Here is a 16,321-nt window from a genome sequence, read left to right as displayed (position 1 = left end):
TTATCTCGGGCGCCTGGGTGGCTCAGTTGTTAAGCGTCTGCCTTCAGCTCAGGTCATGATCCCAGGGTCCTGGGATTGAGCCCTGCATCGGGCTCCCTGCTCAGCCAGGAGCCTGCTTCTCCCTCTCCCACTCCCCCTGTTTGTGTTCCCTCTCTTGCTGTGTCTCTCTCTGTCAAATAAACAAATAATAATAACAATAAAAAGCTTTTTATCTTGATGAAGTCCCAATAGTTCATTTTTGCTCTTGCTTCCCTTACCTTTGGCGATGTGTCTAGGAAGAAGTTGCTGCGGCTGAGGTCAAAGAGGTTGCTGTTTGTGTTCTCCTTTAGGATTTTGATGGACTCCTGTCTCACATTGAGGTCTTTCAACCATTTTGAGTCTATTTTTGTGTGTGGTGTAAGGAAATGGTTCAGTTTCATTCTTCTGCATGTGGCTGTCCAATTTTCCCAACACCATTTATTGAAGGGACTGTCTTTTTTCCATTGGACTTTCTTTCCTGCTTTGTTGAAGATTAGTTGACCATAGAGTTGAGGGTCTAATTCTGGGTTCTCTATTCTGTTCCATTGATCTATGTGTCTGTTTTTGTGCCAGTACCATACTGTCTTGATGATGACAGCTTTGTAATAGAGCTGGAAGTCCAGAATTGTGATGCCACCAGCTTTGCTTTTCTTTTTCAACATTCCTCTGGCTATTCGGGGTCTTTTCTGGTTCCATACAAATTTTAGGATTATTGTTCCATTTCTTTGAAAAAAGTTGATGGTATTTTGATAGGGATTGCATTAAATGTGTAGATTGCTCTAGGTAGCATAGACATTTTCACAATATTTGTTCTTCCAATCCATGAGCATGGAACGTTTTTCCATTTCTTTGTGTCTTCCTCAATTTCTTTCATGAGTATTTTATAGTTTTCTGAGTACAGATCCTTTGCCTCTTTGGGTAGATTTATTCCTAGGTATCTTATCTTATGGTTTTGGGTGTGATTGTAAATGGGATTGACTTCTTAATTTCTCTTTCTTCTGTCTTGTTGTTGGTGTATAGAAATGCAACTGATTTCTGTGCATTGATTTTATATCCTGCCACTTTACTGAATTCCTGTATGAGTTCTAGCAGTTTTGGGGTGGAGTCTTTGGGGTTTTCCACATTAAGTATCATGTCATCTGCAAAATGTGAGAGTTTCACTTCTTCTTTGAAGCAGCCACTATTTTAGAAATAAAAAACATTTCCTAGCAGAAAATAATAGACTCTTTACTTTTCAGGTTAATTTGTCCTTCTAAAAATGAGCCAGAAAGGAGTATAGAATTTACTTGCTATTACATAAATAAATGCAAAAATTGCCATTTAGATCCATCTCTTAGGGACCATAACCAACCAGTTTTTTATCAAGTTTAAAGTTACAATTTCTTGATAAGCACAAAATTGGTCTATTGGTTTTAGATTGTCTCATAGGTACTAGAAGATAAACATTTAAAACCATGGTAAAGTCCATACACCCCATGAAAGGAAGAAAGAAAGAAAGAAAAAGAAAAGAGAGGAGAGAGAGAGAGAGAGAAAGAAAGAAAGAAAGAAAGAAGAAAGAAAAAAAGAAAGAAAGAAAGAAAGAAAAGAAAAAGAGAAAGAAAGAAAAAGAAAAAGAGAAAGAAAGAAAAAGAAAAGAAAGAAAGAAAGAAAAGAGAGAAAGAAAGAAAAGAAAAAGAAAAGAAAGAGAAAGAAAGAAAGTAGGTCAGCTATTTCTTCAAACAGGATATCAAAATATTTGAGCCCACCCCAGCTCCACTGGAATTTACTGAATCAAAGCTGTAATGGGTTTGTGATTTTTTGCACTCAGAGATTGCCATTCTTAAAATCACCTACAATATATTGAGCCTAAATAATTGGAATTATTTTTCTTACTGAATCTATTCTAAAATGTTTCTCAAGTAGCTAGAATCTGTGTTTGTAGGCACACAGAAAAATATTTAAAATTTTATAAAAAGTTTCCAAAAAGTCACTAAAATTACTTCTGATTCTTTCTTTCTGGTAGTAAAGGAAAATGAATGGTAAGGTTTGGGGTTTTTTTGTTGTTGTTGTTTGTTTGTTTGTTTGTTTTGACCTCACCACAATGCTGTATTTTAAAGTGAGAGAGAGATGGAGGAAGGTTGTGGGATCATGAAGGAGGTCCTCACATGATGCCCAGTCTCCCCATGCCTTCCTGCCATTCCACCCAAAGCAATGAAAGCCAGAATTTAATCAGAAATGACCATTTCCAGGGATGCAGTTACTTCCTGTTGGAAGAGTCACAGCAATTTTCTTTTAATTACATAGGCAGCTGTTGGAGTTGGAGAAGCAAACAATGGTATTCCTAAACCAAATAAATAGGTTTTATGGGCAAGACCTAGTAATACACTAACATGATTTCTTGAAAGGGAATTAAATAGATGAATGTAAACCATCTGATGAGGTCAGCAATGCAATATTGGTTCACAAGGTTATTAAACTACAGAATTACTTTTTGTCACTTCATAGAATATTATTCATTCTCCATTATGAAACCATTCAAGCAATGTTTAAAAGAATTACTTCAGTGATCTATGAGTTTTTAGCTTAAAATCCTTTATTATTTGGGGCCCTGGCTTATTTTTTGGTCTTTTTTTCTTCAGCTAAAGTGTAAGAGTCCATTATCAATATTTACTGAGGATGACAGCAATGCCATTTTTCATAATAACAAACTTTTTGCCTTTCCCCAAATAAGCCAGGAGCCATCACACTTCTAATACTTGGTTTTCTTCCTTTCTTCTCTGGTCACATCACCCTCCACCCTCTACTGTGCACCTCCTGCCCTGACTCCAGCTCCTAATCTCTTTGAGAGAAAGAACTAGGTCTTATTTCTTATTTTATTCCCAAACACACCCCAGTGTTTGTGGTATTTGCTGAAGGTGAACAGATGACATCTGCTGAGTACTGATGAATCAAAATTCCAGAATGAAATTCCACTAAGATTTATAGGCAGGATAAAAGAACTTTTAAAATCTCACGAAACAGAAAATCAATTGACATAAATCTTTACCACTGCTTCACAGATATGCTTTTGAGAATCCTTGAGGAATTGCGGCAGGGGAAGTTCTCAGAGATCATCTACACAAGGGTTCTTATTTTGGATAGAAGGAATGATGTCAAGAGAAGTGATGTGACTTGTCCAAGGTCACATAGCTAGTTTTAAACCACAAAAGTCCATTCAAATTTTTTCCACTGTCTAACTATGAAGGAAATTAATATTGAGTAGGTGCATCAGCACATAAGAAGCGAAATGGAAGTGAGTGGAGTATTTCTAGATATGCCACAATTGATTTTCACTCATGTTTTGACAGAGAGATGGATGTGATGGTGTGTGTGATTGCAGTTACTGTTTAAGAAGGTGATGGACTAACCAACATTGGTTTTAGCAAAGGGTAAAGAGAGTGACCGTCTTTCAGTCTAGCTCCCCATGCTGATCTTAAATATTAACCACAAGGTGTTCAAGTTCAAGGGCATGAGCACCAGGTACTCAGAGTAACATTGACAGCTTTCAGGAATGCAGATCCAAAAAGAGGCCAAGGAAATATCCAGCAAGCAAATGATCTTGAAGTTCTATAATGTCTTTGAAAAGCTAAAATGTAATCTAAAAATACATTTTCTGTTTCTTTAGTCTAACAAAACATTTAAATAGCTGTTAACTTTCTTATATTGAAAAAATATTTAATGTTTCACACGCCTGAGCTTTATGCCTCTTTCTTTAAATACATAAAAGCTTCATAAAGTTTGACTCTTAAAACAAGATCAAAGTACATCACAATATTTAAAGCAATAATCATGAATATTTAGGTTTAGATCTACTGCCCCAGTAGGATAAAGAAAGAAAAGAAATATCAATATAAATAAAGAAAGTACATGAGCAATATAAAAAACTAAGTTACTGTGTTGGGTTCTATTCTGTGCTTACATGTGCTCTTTCCCTTCTCTTAGATCAATTACACACTATTCTTGGTTTTTGCCTGATCTATTTCATACAGCAATTTCCCCACTTCGCAAAGAAGGGTCAGCTACAGCTAGTGCTAAGAAAAATATGGTCGATTACTTATTGGGACCACAATACCAGTTTGTCATTTAAATATATTTTTAAGGGGTGCCTGGGTGACTCAGTCATTAAGCGTCTGCCTTCAGCTCAGGTCATGATCCCGGGGTCCTGGGATCGAGCCCCACATCGGGCTCCCTGCTTAGTGGGAAGCCTGCTTCTCCCTCTCCCACCCCCCTGCTTTTGTTCCCTCTCTCTCTGTGTCTATCAAATAAATAAAATCTTAAAAAAATAAAAATAAATAAATATATTTTTAAAACAAACATATCACTTCTCTATCTGTTGAAGAGATTTAATTAGCTTTTATTTTATGAAGAGGACTTTCTTTACACTAAAAGAAATAGCTGATATTTATGAAGACAACTCTTTATTTACAAAATAAAACTGAACTTTGCCATAACTTAACATAATCAAACATGTAGTTCCTGTTTCCCTAAAGGATTTTAACCAACATCTCTTTCCTTTCATGTTCAAAGACTAAAAGCCATTGCCTTTACCAAGAAAAGCTATCCATAATGTCTGCATATATCAATAGAATTATGATGCTACCATGTTTTTCTGGGAGATTAACATCTTTCCCACATCCCTAAGCTGTCCCAACCTTCAGAAATCCATTCATAAACTCACCCAAATCACGTATGAGTACATCTCTTCTATCTTCCCTTGGGAAAAGCAAGCATTCCAAATAATGGGCAGAGGTCAGGCAGGGCCCGCTTCAGAGCTTCTATCTCTTTAGAAGAGATTGGTAAGCGACTGGGGTAGAAGGTGCATAGAGCCAGACAATCACCACATTTAGTCTAGTCCCACTAGATTTCCTTGGAAATTTTGCAGCTCGTAAACTGAGTTGCTAGTTCAGGATGGCCCCTATTCACGTTGGCTTGCTGAGCAATGGGATGTCTTAGCCACACGTGGATCACTTGGGGCTCAGGTGTGGGATGGGTGCTGGGCAGCGGCACCCCCATGCTACACACAGTCTCCTGTCCTGGCTCGTCTATAGTCAGATAACAGACAGACTTGTCTACTTGCTAGGGGTTACTACAATGACAGAACCACTTCAATATTTTCCATGACCCTTGAAAAATAAGGAAGCTCAGAGGCTGATAGACTTGTTTCCATGTTCCACACAGTCTCTTTGAAAGTCTTTTACATCCTGGTTGTTATCATTACATCAAAGTAACCTGTTCCACCTCTCTGTGGGGAACAGCAGGTTGAAGAGGCAGGAAAGGGCTCCTTCTGGGTCTGCACCTCTTTAATTAACATATATGGGATGTGATCATTTACACGGCCGCCCCCCTCTTACTGTTTCTGAAACTAGGCAAATACAGAATGTGAATATTTCCCTAACTTTAGCAGTGATAAAACTCAGAGCTCACTTGCCCTACTTCACAGGGTAGTTGCTGTCCCACAGGACAGCAGTACCTTTATCCACATCTTCATCAGCCCGGAATCTCCTCTCTAGGGCATCACAAAAGAGTTATCTTTCCATGAAACCTCTACTGCTTTAAAATTCTGTAGCTCTGATTTAGGCAGGATCCTGGCAGGAAATACATGCTACACTCAGAAGCTGTTCAATGAAGATAATTTAATGGAGGAACATTTTACTATGTAGTTTAGATGGTTGACAAAGCACTCGGGAACTAACAATGGAGAGACTCCGTGCCACACCTGGGTCTTAATGGATAAGAGAAGGAAACAGTGGCACCCAATGCTAGCGAGAGCGGGGAGTTCTGGAAGACCCCAGCAGGAGGTTTACCAGGGAAGAAGGCAGCCACTTAGGCTAGAAGGTGGGGTGTGTTGGGGAAGGTCCTCTAGTTCCTACTCATGCCTGCCTTGGGCTCAACCCAAAAGAATCCAGAAGACAAGAGCTTCCAGATTATGTCTAACTATGGAGAGCAGCCGTTGGGGGCTGGAGATCTGTCCTCTGACCCACCTTTTGTGCTTCCGCTCCCTTCCTGGGCCTGGCACTTTGCATCTCCTGCTGGGGCAGCCCCTCTTCTGCAATGGCAGCTCTCGCCCATGGCTGTCCTCCGCATGTTCACCTTCAGACCTCCCCACTGTTGCATGTCCCTGGCTGCCTCATCATCCAATTTTGGCTCCCTTGAACCTACTCTGTGTAGAGTCCCTTCATTCCCACTGTCCTGGTTAAAACTTCCATTCCTTTGTAAGCATCAGGCAGATGATTTATAAGTTCTATCAGATATGAAGGGCTGCTGGGAAAAGGGGAAAAAGCTATGTCTCTCATAGTATGGATCTCTAGTATGTGGTAGGTATGCAGAAATGTATTGCTATTCAAATCAATTCTAATAATGATTTAAGAGGAATAATAATTAAATATGCCAGGACTTTAAAACTTCATGACAATCTAATGAAGTAGATATCATTATCATTATCATGATTTTATAGATGAGGAAACTGAGCCTCAGAATAGTTGAGTAACTTGGCTAAGGTCACACTTAGGAGGGTCTCCAGGTAAGGGGATGATTAAGTGTGGTTTTGAAACCAACACTCTGTCTTCCAAGTACCCAATCGTAGCTTAAGTTCATATTGTCTTGTTTCATATAAAACTCTCTGCAATATCACATTATTAAAATCAAGATGGTAAGTCTCTGGGACCCAAGTTCAAAGGCAAACAAAGGGGAGATGACACATCCACTCCTCACTGAGCAGGATTACATCATCCATGCTCACACGGACTGTGATGGAGGAGAGGTATTTTTACATGCGGCCAGCCCAAGGGAGTTTTAGGGCTATGGTAGATCTACAGTCTGGATTTCTGTCAAATGTGTTGGGGGTGTCACGTGGCAGGGTGGGAGGGTGGCAGATGGCGATTCTTCCTTCTCCTTGTTTTAGATTCTACGATCTTCCACAGAATGTGAAAGAGTGGAGCTATGTTTGGAACTACTCTCACCAAGTCAACAAATAAACTAAACACATGAGGAGTGGAGTGGAGACACTTGCCTCAATCTGGCAATGCTTGAGTTTCCAGAAGTCTACATTTGTTAAACATGGAGAGTCTCAGAAAGCAGAACTGCTGCGGATCATGAGCATTCGACAATAAGTTCGCTCTGGCCAAGCCTCAGGTTGCAAACCTCATGCTTGATGAGGACTCTTTTTCTCAGCTCATTTTCTAAAAACAAGTGCTTTCTGGCTCTGCTTCATATTTGTGAAGACACAAACCACACCAACATGTGATACTCTTAAGTTTTGAAGCCCTGCTTCTCCAAGTGTGGCAGTGGGTTCGCTGCGTGTGCATCTCTTGGGAGCTTGTAGAAATGCAGAATTTGGGGCTTTACTTCTGCAGAATTTGCAGTTTAACAAGACTCCCAGGTGATTTCTGTACACATTGAAGTTTGAGAATCACCATTGTAGAGGGTACTGTTGGCAATGACCATCACAGAGGTTCAGCTCCTAAGCCCGCCCTCTTCCCTCTGCATTCACGCCCTATGAATCAGCCACTGCCCTTCTCACTGTCCCCCAAGCATGCCCGCTCACCTTCGGAAGGCACGCTTGTCAGGTCTACTGGAGACAGGTACCCCTCCCCTCTTCTACCAAGAAAACTCCTAACCTACTCTTCAAGTAACATTTTGCATATCACTTGACCTGTTTGCTTTTAAAAATCAAAATTAACTTTCCTGTTTCTCTTCCCCCAGGGCCATTCTGAAGAGGCAAGCACTGTTAACGATTTCTTTTGAAACTTGTCTGAAATTTCTTGTGTTTATCAAAGCATCTGAAATGTATGTTTTTTATCTTTTTTTCCAGAAATGACATTATGCTATCTATTGATGTACACCTTGTTTGATTTACATAATTTATCTCAAATTTTTCCCTTGTTACTATGTAATGTATGTTACATACATTACATATAACATATCTCCATTTTTTTCTCTTGTTATTATGTAACATATGTTATAATGTAAAGAGTATTTTGGCATACATATAGATGGATACATCAAAAATCTATTTAATCAGTCTTCAAATGATAAGCATTTAGGTTACTTCCGGTTTTTTGGTTTCATTTGTTTTGTTTTGCTGTTATTTCAAACAATGCTGGCGTCAACATCACTTTCCAAATATTTTCCCCACTTGCACAAGTTTTCTGTGGGACGTCATCTCAAGAAATGGCTCAGCTTAGTGGAAGGGCATGGGCCTTTTAACTTTGGTAGATATTGCTAGGCTTCCCTCCAAAGGCATGTTCACAGTCCAGCAACAGCAGAAGAGCCCTGTTTCCCACACCTTTGCCATCAGCAGGAATTATCAAGCTTTTTTCTTTGTTAACTGGAAAGTGATATCTAGCCTAAGTGTTGACTTCACCTGGGAGTTCCCCATAGGAGTTTATTAGCAGAAGCACAGAGACATGTGGGGAAGAAAGAGAAGGTACGTTCTAAGAAGAGGAGATATGGTGTACAGACAGATGCAAGGCTGGGTCTGTGGAAATGGCTAGAGTTTGGAGGGCTGCACAGACCCCAGATCACACAGGTCGCAGCACACTGCTGCAGAAGGAAAGATGGAACCGTGTTCACAAGGAGACCAGGGGAGGATGATGTCGAGAAGCCAAAATTCAACATTTTCCTTTTGTTTCCACCAGTTTGAGGGAGTCACCTATTTGCTCTAAGGCTACTGACAATATTAGTAGTGTCCTCATAATTGGCTTATTTGCTCCTAAAACCACTTCAGACAAGGTGGATGTGTGTGTGTGTGGCGGCGGGTGGGAGGGGGGGGAGCGGTTGGCTCATTGTCAGGAGGACACGTTTAGTTAATCTGGAGACCAAAACATTTCTCTGTGATGTCCTGGTTGTGCCATTGATATATAGTTTTCTCTAACATTTTCACTAGAAACTGTACATTTGAAACCAAAACACTCTTACTATTACTGCCACATTCCCCTCTCCCAATATTCGATAATCACAATAATATCTTTAGGAAATTTCATGTAGAAGATTGCTACCTGTTCTATTTTACTTTGCGTCCCAAAATGAGAGAATCCCAACAGAATACTGATAACTCTTTTAAATATCCTATTTCTCTGTTTCACTTATTGGACATAAAAAATAATGTCACTTTATCAGAGAACTATAATTTCACTTAGAAGAACCAAATTAATTTTTCACAAATCAGCCTATTTAACAAATTTCAGATTATGGAGACCTATGTGACTAATGATGCATTTTAGGATAAATGATTAAAAAGGCAACATTAAGAGTCACTTATTTTTCTTTAATTATCAATGGCTACATGAAACAGGTCTAGTAAATCTAATCATCTTGGAATTGATTGATACATGGCTGGCCACATTCCAGACTTAATCCCATTTACACAGAATATTGGAATTAGAAAGAAAATCGGAGGCATTACTTAATTTAGGCTCTCAGTTGTCAAAGATTTTACCTTAACTTGGTAGAAATGTGTTTGTCTTTATCTTTAGGTCCAAATTGTTTTTCAAGATAAATTAAATCAGTGTAATTCTAAATTTCTCTTCCAGCGATACATACTTTTCCTCTTAATAGTTGTTCCTTCTACTCTGAAGAAAAAACTTCTACATTTCCTAGGCTTTTCAAATCTCTCAAGGGATTATTTACCTCGATAATATAATTTTTAAGAACAGGGGATGACAAAAAAAAAAAGAATAAAAAGGCTGGACACATGGCTGGCTAGTTATCTTAGGATACTGCATTTTTAAAAGTATCTTTAGGGACAGTGTAAGAGTAGGTAACTGTTCATTCATGGCTAGCCTCATCCTATCTCCTCACCGGATCTTGACTCATCAGTGCTTTGAACATCAGTCATTGAATCCAGCAACTTTGAGTCCCAGAGCCTGTATAATATCAATGTCTAGTTGCTCAAAAGAGATTGGGAGGACTCCTTGAGATAGCCTGATATATTTGGGAGCATATGATGCCAAATATTATTATAAACTATTATATTCTGAACACTGTTAGTATGTGAAAGATCCTACTTGATATGCATTATCTCTTCTAAATTCTTGACAGGAGATAGGATGATTCTCACTTGGGAGCTGAAGAAACAGATTTTCAGAGTTTCAATAATTTGCCCATCATCACAAAGCTAACCAGTGGTATGGAAAGGGATGGATTGACAACAACTTGCACCCCTAACTGAGGTAGGATGTAGGTTGATCACCTCCGCTCTCAATAGAAGACTGTAATATTGAGTTGAGTCACAGCTTCAAAAAAAAAAAAAAAGGAATTTACATATACTGTCAAGTCATTTGGAATTTATTGTATTTAATACATGTTTAAATTATCTTCTGTTATTGAATACATTTTTTCTGAGTATTCTAAAATGGAATATGTACGGTGGGTGACAGGTGGTGACTACACTTACGGTGTGGTGAGCATTTAGTATTGAACAGAACTGTCAAATCAATATGTTGCACACCTGAAACTAATATAATACGGTATGTCAACTTTACTTCACTAATAACAAAATGGAATAAAAGATCTTTCAAGTTCTTCATGGGTATTTACTTTAAGATCAAATAAAGTTGGAAGTGACTGTGTGATTCTGGGGTTGGGAAACTAGTATTTTATTTTTTTTATTTTTTTATTATTATTTTATTTATTTTATTTATTTATTTATTTGAGAGAGAGAGAGAGAGAGAGAAACAGCATGAGAGGGGAGAGGGTCAGAGGGAGAAGCAGGCTCCCCGCTGAGCCGGGAGCCCGATGTGGAACTCGATCCCAGGACTCCGGGACCATGACCTGAGCCGAAGGCAGTCGCTTAAGCAACTGAGCCACCCAGGCGCCCGGGAAACTAGTATTTTAAAGCAAGACTTCCTACTTGAGGTTGGAAGCAATTTTTCACTTTGTGAGTCTGAGAAAGTCTCTAGATCAAACCCAAAAGATTTTTTTCTTAAGGTAAATAAAGAGAGTAGCATGAATGATTGAGTTGCAAAGAGCTCCAAATGTATTGCAGCCTTACGTGAACCTACCTCTTCCTTTGGGAATTTGATTTTTAACTCTGGATCTCATTTGCAAGTTGCTATTTAATTGGCTGGGGTGAATGATGTTATGAAAAGCACAAAATATAAAGGAGCTAGGTAGCAATGATAATTATTCAACATCCATTCAACAAGTATGCTCGGTGCTGTGCCATGTACTGGGCATTGCAGTGGAAAGAGATGGTCTGTGGCTATGGCTCCCCTTTGGCTGGTGGACACAGAGCTGACGGCGAGGTCAGTGCAGTAACTCTTCTAAAGCTCAAGTTTAGGTTAAATTGAATTCAGGGTCATCTCTGTCTTCTTAAACAAGTTTTTTTTTTTTTTTTAAGGCTTTATTTATTCATTTGAGACAGAGAGATACAGAGAGAGAGAGAGAGCACGAGCAGGGGCAGAGGCAGAGGGAGAGGAACAAGCAGGCTCGCTGCTGAGCCAGGAGCCCGATGTGGGGCTTGATCCCTGGACCCTGGGACCATGACCTGAGCCGAAGGCAGATGCTTAACCATCTGACATAACCAAGTGACATAATACTTGTTACTGTAACTAGTATAATAAATGGTGTGTTGAAATCGTTCCATAAGTACTTAGTAATACATATAAAGAACAATTAATTAAATATATTATACAAATAAGTCAGGGAAAATATCTGAATCCTAGCAACTAAAACAAAGAATTGGTAACGCATATCAACCCTTATTCTCTCTGAATGACTTTAGAGCAGAAAGACTCTTGAAATAAGTCTTTATTAAAAAACACTTAGGAATTATACTCACCAATGTGTTCAAACTACATACACTATTGAGTCTTGCCTTATGGAATAGTGGGAAGAGAAGTAGATTTGGCATCTGAAGATCTTCAGTTTTATTTTCTTGTGGTAAAATGATAATAGTAATGGGACCTATTGTTTAGGGTTGCTGTGGGTCTCCAAAAGGATCATGTCTATAAAATTACTTGGAAATGCAGATATAATCATTCAAATATAAGCTATTATTTTTGATTAATCAAGATATAGTTGTCCGATACATTTTTTTTATATCCACATTTTAGATTAAGTCCCTTAATTCACAAATATCTTAGGATACAATTTGAGTTTGTAGTACATTGTCCTAAAAAGAATTTCTAACACTTGGGAAAAATATGCATGTGTGCATGTGCGTGTGAGTGGTGTGTGGCTTATCTATTTCTACCATGCGTATCAGTTCCAGAAAATGTCTGGACTGAATTGTGGAACTGTTTGAGGTAATAATTCATGGGCAGATATCGTTACAATTCTGAGATGCCAGCAGGCAAATGTGCAATCTTAAGGGCCAAGAGCTATTATTTAGTATGACTTCTAAAGACAGGTAAATGAACTTACATTAGATACCTGTTCCAGTCCCATGACTTTATGATTTTATGATTATATAATATAACCCCAACTGCCTTCCATGAAAGGAAGATGGTTCTAAACTGGAGACCCTTGATCTTTTAAGCTCTTTGATGGGTCTGGGCATTTACATCTGGATATAAAAGCCATGGAAAGCTGGTCTGCTGAGTACACTAGAAGGAGAATTTGGAGCTCTCAGAACATCCTGCAAGAAGGGGGTGAGGAGCAGAGATGGGAGAGAGGGGGAAAATGAGGGGAAGAGCCCATATCCTTAGTGAGGTCTATCAACCCCAAAGATGACTGGTATAGAAAAATCTCTGGTGGAAACTCATGACAGATAGAATCTAGGCCACTTTTTAAGAGTGATGAGGTAGTATACATGGAACCAGGACTCCAGGATACAGAGGGTGATGCAAGATTTTAAGTCCCGGAGAAGTTGAAGAAGGGTTTTGGACTTTGACAGACTGTGGGATTGGTATTTGAGCAAATTACACCTAGATCTTCAAGGGGGCAAAGAGACCTCAGCTTATACATGGCTTACACAAAAGAGACATATATCTACTTATTTTGTTAAGTTTGAAACTGCATGCTTCCAAAAGGAGAGATAGTATATCTGTTGTACTATTTAGTATACTAGAACTTTACAAAGGGGAGTTAAACTAGGCCAGTGATTCTCAGATTTGAAAACGTGGGGAGGGGATGGGGTGAGAATGAGGAGGTGGGAGGGGCAATTTTGCCCTCAGGAGAGATGTGTTAATGTCTAGAAATATTTTTGGTTGTCACAATTGAGGGTTGCTAGTCGCACCTTGTGGGTAGAGGGCAGGGATGTGCTCATTATATGATGCACAGAACAGACCCCACAACAAAGACTCTCTGATTGCAAATGTCAATTGTGCTGAGCTGAGAAACCCTAACATAGGCCAAGCTATCATTTTACAAATGAGAAACTGAACATCAGAGAGGGTCAGTGATGGGGGCCAAGTCACACAGTGAGCAAGAACTCCTTGCTTCCTGAAGAGTTGGAAGGGCTAAGTCCTTCACTGTTTCCCCACCACACTATGTGACTTCTAAAAGCTAAAAATGGAACTGCTGGAAAATAAACCTTCTTATGGACAAATTTAGGCTGAAGATGTACTAAACACTAGCATAAATCCTTAAAACATAGTTAGTACTGCTTACACTGAGACATTTGGGCCACCAGAAAAATAGAGAATTCAATTATGTAACATATATTTGACTGTATGGAGTAAAAACAATTTTCATGATATTTAACCAAAGTTCTACCCAGCCTGGTGGTTCTCAAACTTTAGCATGCTTCACGGCCACCTGGAGGGCTTGTTAAGAGACAAGTTGCCCCCCACCCCCCGAGAATCTGCATTCCTAACAAGCTTTCAGATGGTGCTGTGGCTACTCAGGAGGCCATGCTTTGAGAACCACTGGCCTAGCATTTGGTAGCTACTCAATCAATGTTGGTTTAGTATTGTAGGCATTTAATAATATAATCTCACCAAAAAAAATGTAATCTCACTTTGGCATAGATTAATTACTAATGCTACTTCGCACTTAGAGGAAAAATCATCCAGAAATGGCAGAACCAAAACTAACTTTAGACCTCATTTAACTCATTTCTTTTACTTTAGAAATGAACAAATGAATATAACTATTTAAGCTCCATTAACAGAGAAAAGAATCCCTATTAAAAATCGATTTTGAAACAAAAATCATTTATAGACATTGAGTACTGGCAGTGTTATTGTAAAGATATATGAACTAAAGATTGTAAGTACGACTAAATAGGTATGCATTATTTTTCACATTATGTGTATGAGGAATATTCTGAATGCCAAACTGAGTAAAACCTTGTCTGATGGGGCTCTTATGCCAAGCTAGGTCTATGGGGACAATGCCTATTGACATCAGTAATATAAAATCAGGCCCTGAGGGGTCATAACTGTCTCTTCAAATTATTTGGGAAAACATGTACATGTTTAATCAATTAAATATAGCATAAAATGATAAGCAATATATTCCCATCATAAATAATCAATGTGCTACTGTTAGTCATGATTAACAGAGTGGAAGGTACCCAGAAGGAAATTCATTTCGGCAACATTCATTTTCATTCCTATAATTTAATAAAAAATAATGCAAGAAATTGCAGATACTTAAAAACTACCTGTTTGCTTAGTGAGTGAGTGTGCTATCATTAATTGCCCCACGCCAGTCCTCATTTATGGACACTGAATATTCAGCCTCCCATTTACCTCTTAAACATCATGAGACTCTTTACACAACCTTTATTTTCCTAACTCATGACATCCTGTCCAAAGCACTGAACTTCTCTTGCCAAGGGCACGCAGGAAGCCAAAGCCTCTCAAATGTGCTGTTTCTGTCTTGAACTTTTTAAATATCCACCTATCTTTTAAATTAGGTGCCATCTGTTATATCAGGATCTCTGGTTAAATCTTATTAAAATTCCTTGCCAATATCATACCGTTGCTGCAATCTTAGCCTGCTACTTCTCCAGGCTTTTCTGCAGCGTTCAATAAGAGCCTGCTATTTTAACTAATTCCCGTACCAGGACACGGTGTGAGAGTCTAAAACGGAATCAATGCTATACTGTTTCTAATTTTACTCACAGAGTGAATAACTGTTCATGTCAAATCTGGGATCATGCCTCCAAGTCCCCTGAACACAGCACAGTTTGAACCAGAGCAGTTAACCCAACATCATTCAGTGCCAGTACCAAATGGCGCTTTTCCTGCAGGATTCACCTTGGAACGAACTAGGCAGGATTTATTATTTGTTGAAGTCACATAACTGCCAGGTTATGCAGGCTCCATTCTCCTATTGTCACAAACAATCACAACAGAAGACAAATACAGGAACACATCGAGCTTATGGACAAGGAAAGCAAATCTGCCATCAGACAAGGACAACAGAAGAGCCAAGAACTGCAGTAAATCTCTGAGAGCTCATAATGCTCTCCTGCAACACCTCCCAGCAAATGGATTGTATTCAGAGTTTAAATAGCCAAAGCAACATTCATTCCTCGAGGGCTAGAGAAGATGCTTGATAAGCAAATCCTAATTTATGATTCATTTACTCCTTAAGTGTCTTAACACTAGGATTGCTACCAGACTTCCTATGCTTACTCAAGCATGCTGACAAAACTGGACTCCCTTAGTAATTTCTCTCTGCCCCTCTCGGCATGGCTGACGGGCATCTGCCAAGACTAGAGCATATAAACCACTGAATCATGCAAAAATATTTACCCCCAAAAGATGTAGTAAAAGCTCAGCTTCCTCCAGCTTCCATAGTCCCTGAAGTGTTAATCTGAAGGAAGAGTTCCATGAGTTTTCACAGGCCAGCAGTGGGTCTCCTACACTTGACCTAGACAGCCTTACATAACGAAGCGTCGGGGCTGGGGAGCTGGCTGAATGTCATCTCCAGCAAGAGTAAGAAGTACTGGCAACAGTAGGCAGGTGGGCAGGCTGGGACTTTGCATGCGAATCATGAAATCTGGTCTTTCTCTTCTGAAATGTTTTGGAAGGAGAGTTAAGAATAGCTCGGAAACTGGTCTTGTTGTTTTTGTGGGAAGAATGACCAGAAGCATAAAAGCTAAATTTTCCAGCAAGTGCAAGACACTGCTCTCGGGTGTTTGCAACAAAGCTAAACAGAGAGAATGGCTGTCTGTAAAGTACTGTGCCATGACACCTAAAATGAAGGGAATGGTAAAGCAAAGTAATGACTCAAAGGCTGCCGCCGAGAGCTTTTGTCTACCTTTAACTCATTGTGGTGAGTACATGGGAATATGTGTATGTGTACCAGGAGTAATAGCTGGAGGTGTGAGCTGGTTTGCAGGATAACTGTTAAGAGTGGTAAAGAGGGTTTATGCTCCTAAAACATCTTT

General features: G+C 39.2%; 1 protein-coding gene across 1 annotated transcript in view; it reads right to left on the bottom strand.

Moving 5' to 3' along the window:
- LOC118012372 (sodium channel protein type 1 subunit alpha) overlaps positions 1 to 15,916 on the bottom strand; it is a 153,413-nt gene extending 137,497 nt beyond the window's left edge. Inside the window, exon 1 of the mRNA XM_035007848.1 lies at positions 15,684 to 15,916. The gene's annotated coding sequence lies outside the window, so the exon portion shown is untranslated. The remainder of the gene's footprint in view (positions 1 to 15,683) is intronic.
- Positions 15,917 to 16,321: the final 405 nt, after the last annotated feature.

The sequence above is a fragment of the Mirounga leonina genome, unplaced genomic scaffold, assembly GCF_011800145.1.
Source record: "Mirounga leonina isolate KUSES-001 unplaced genomic scaffold, KU_Mleo_1.0 Mir_151, whole genome shotgun sequence".
NCBI lineage: Eukaryota > Metazoa > Chordata > Mammalia > Carnivora > Phocidae > Mirounga > Mirounga leonina.
The sequence above is the reverse complement of the archived record's forward strand: the minus strand, read 5'-3'. Positions and strand labels throughout refer to the sequence as shown.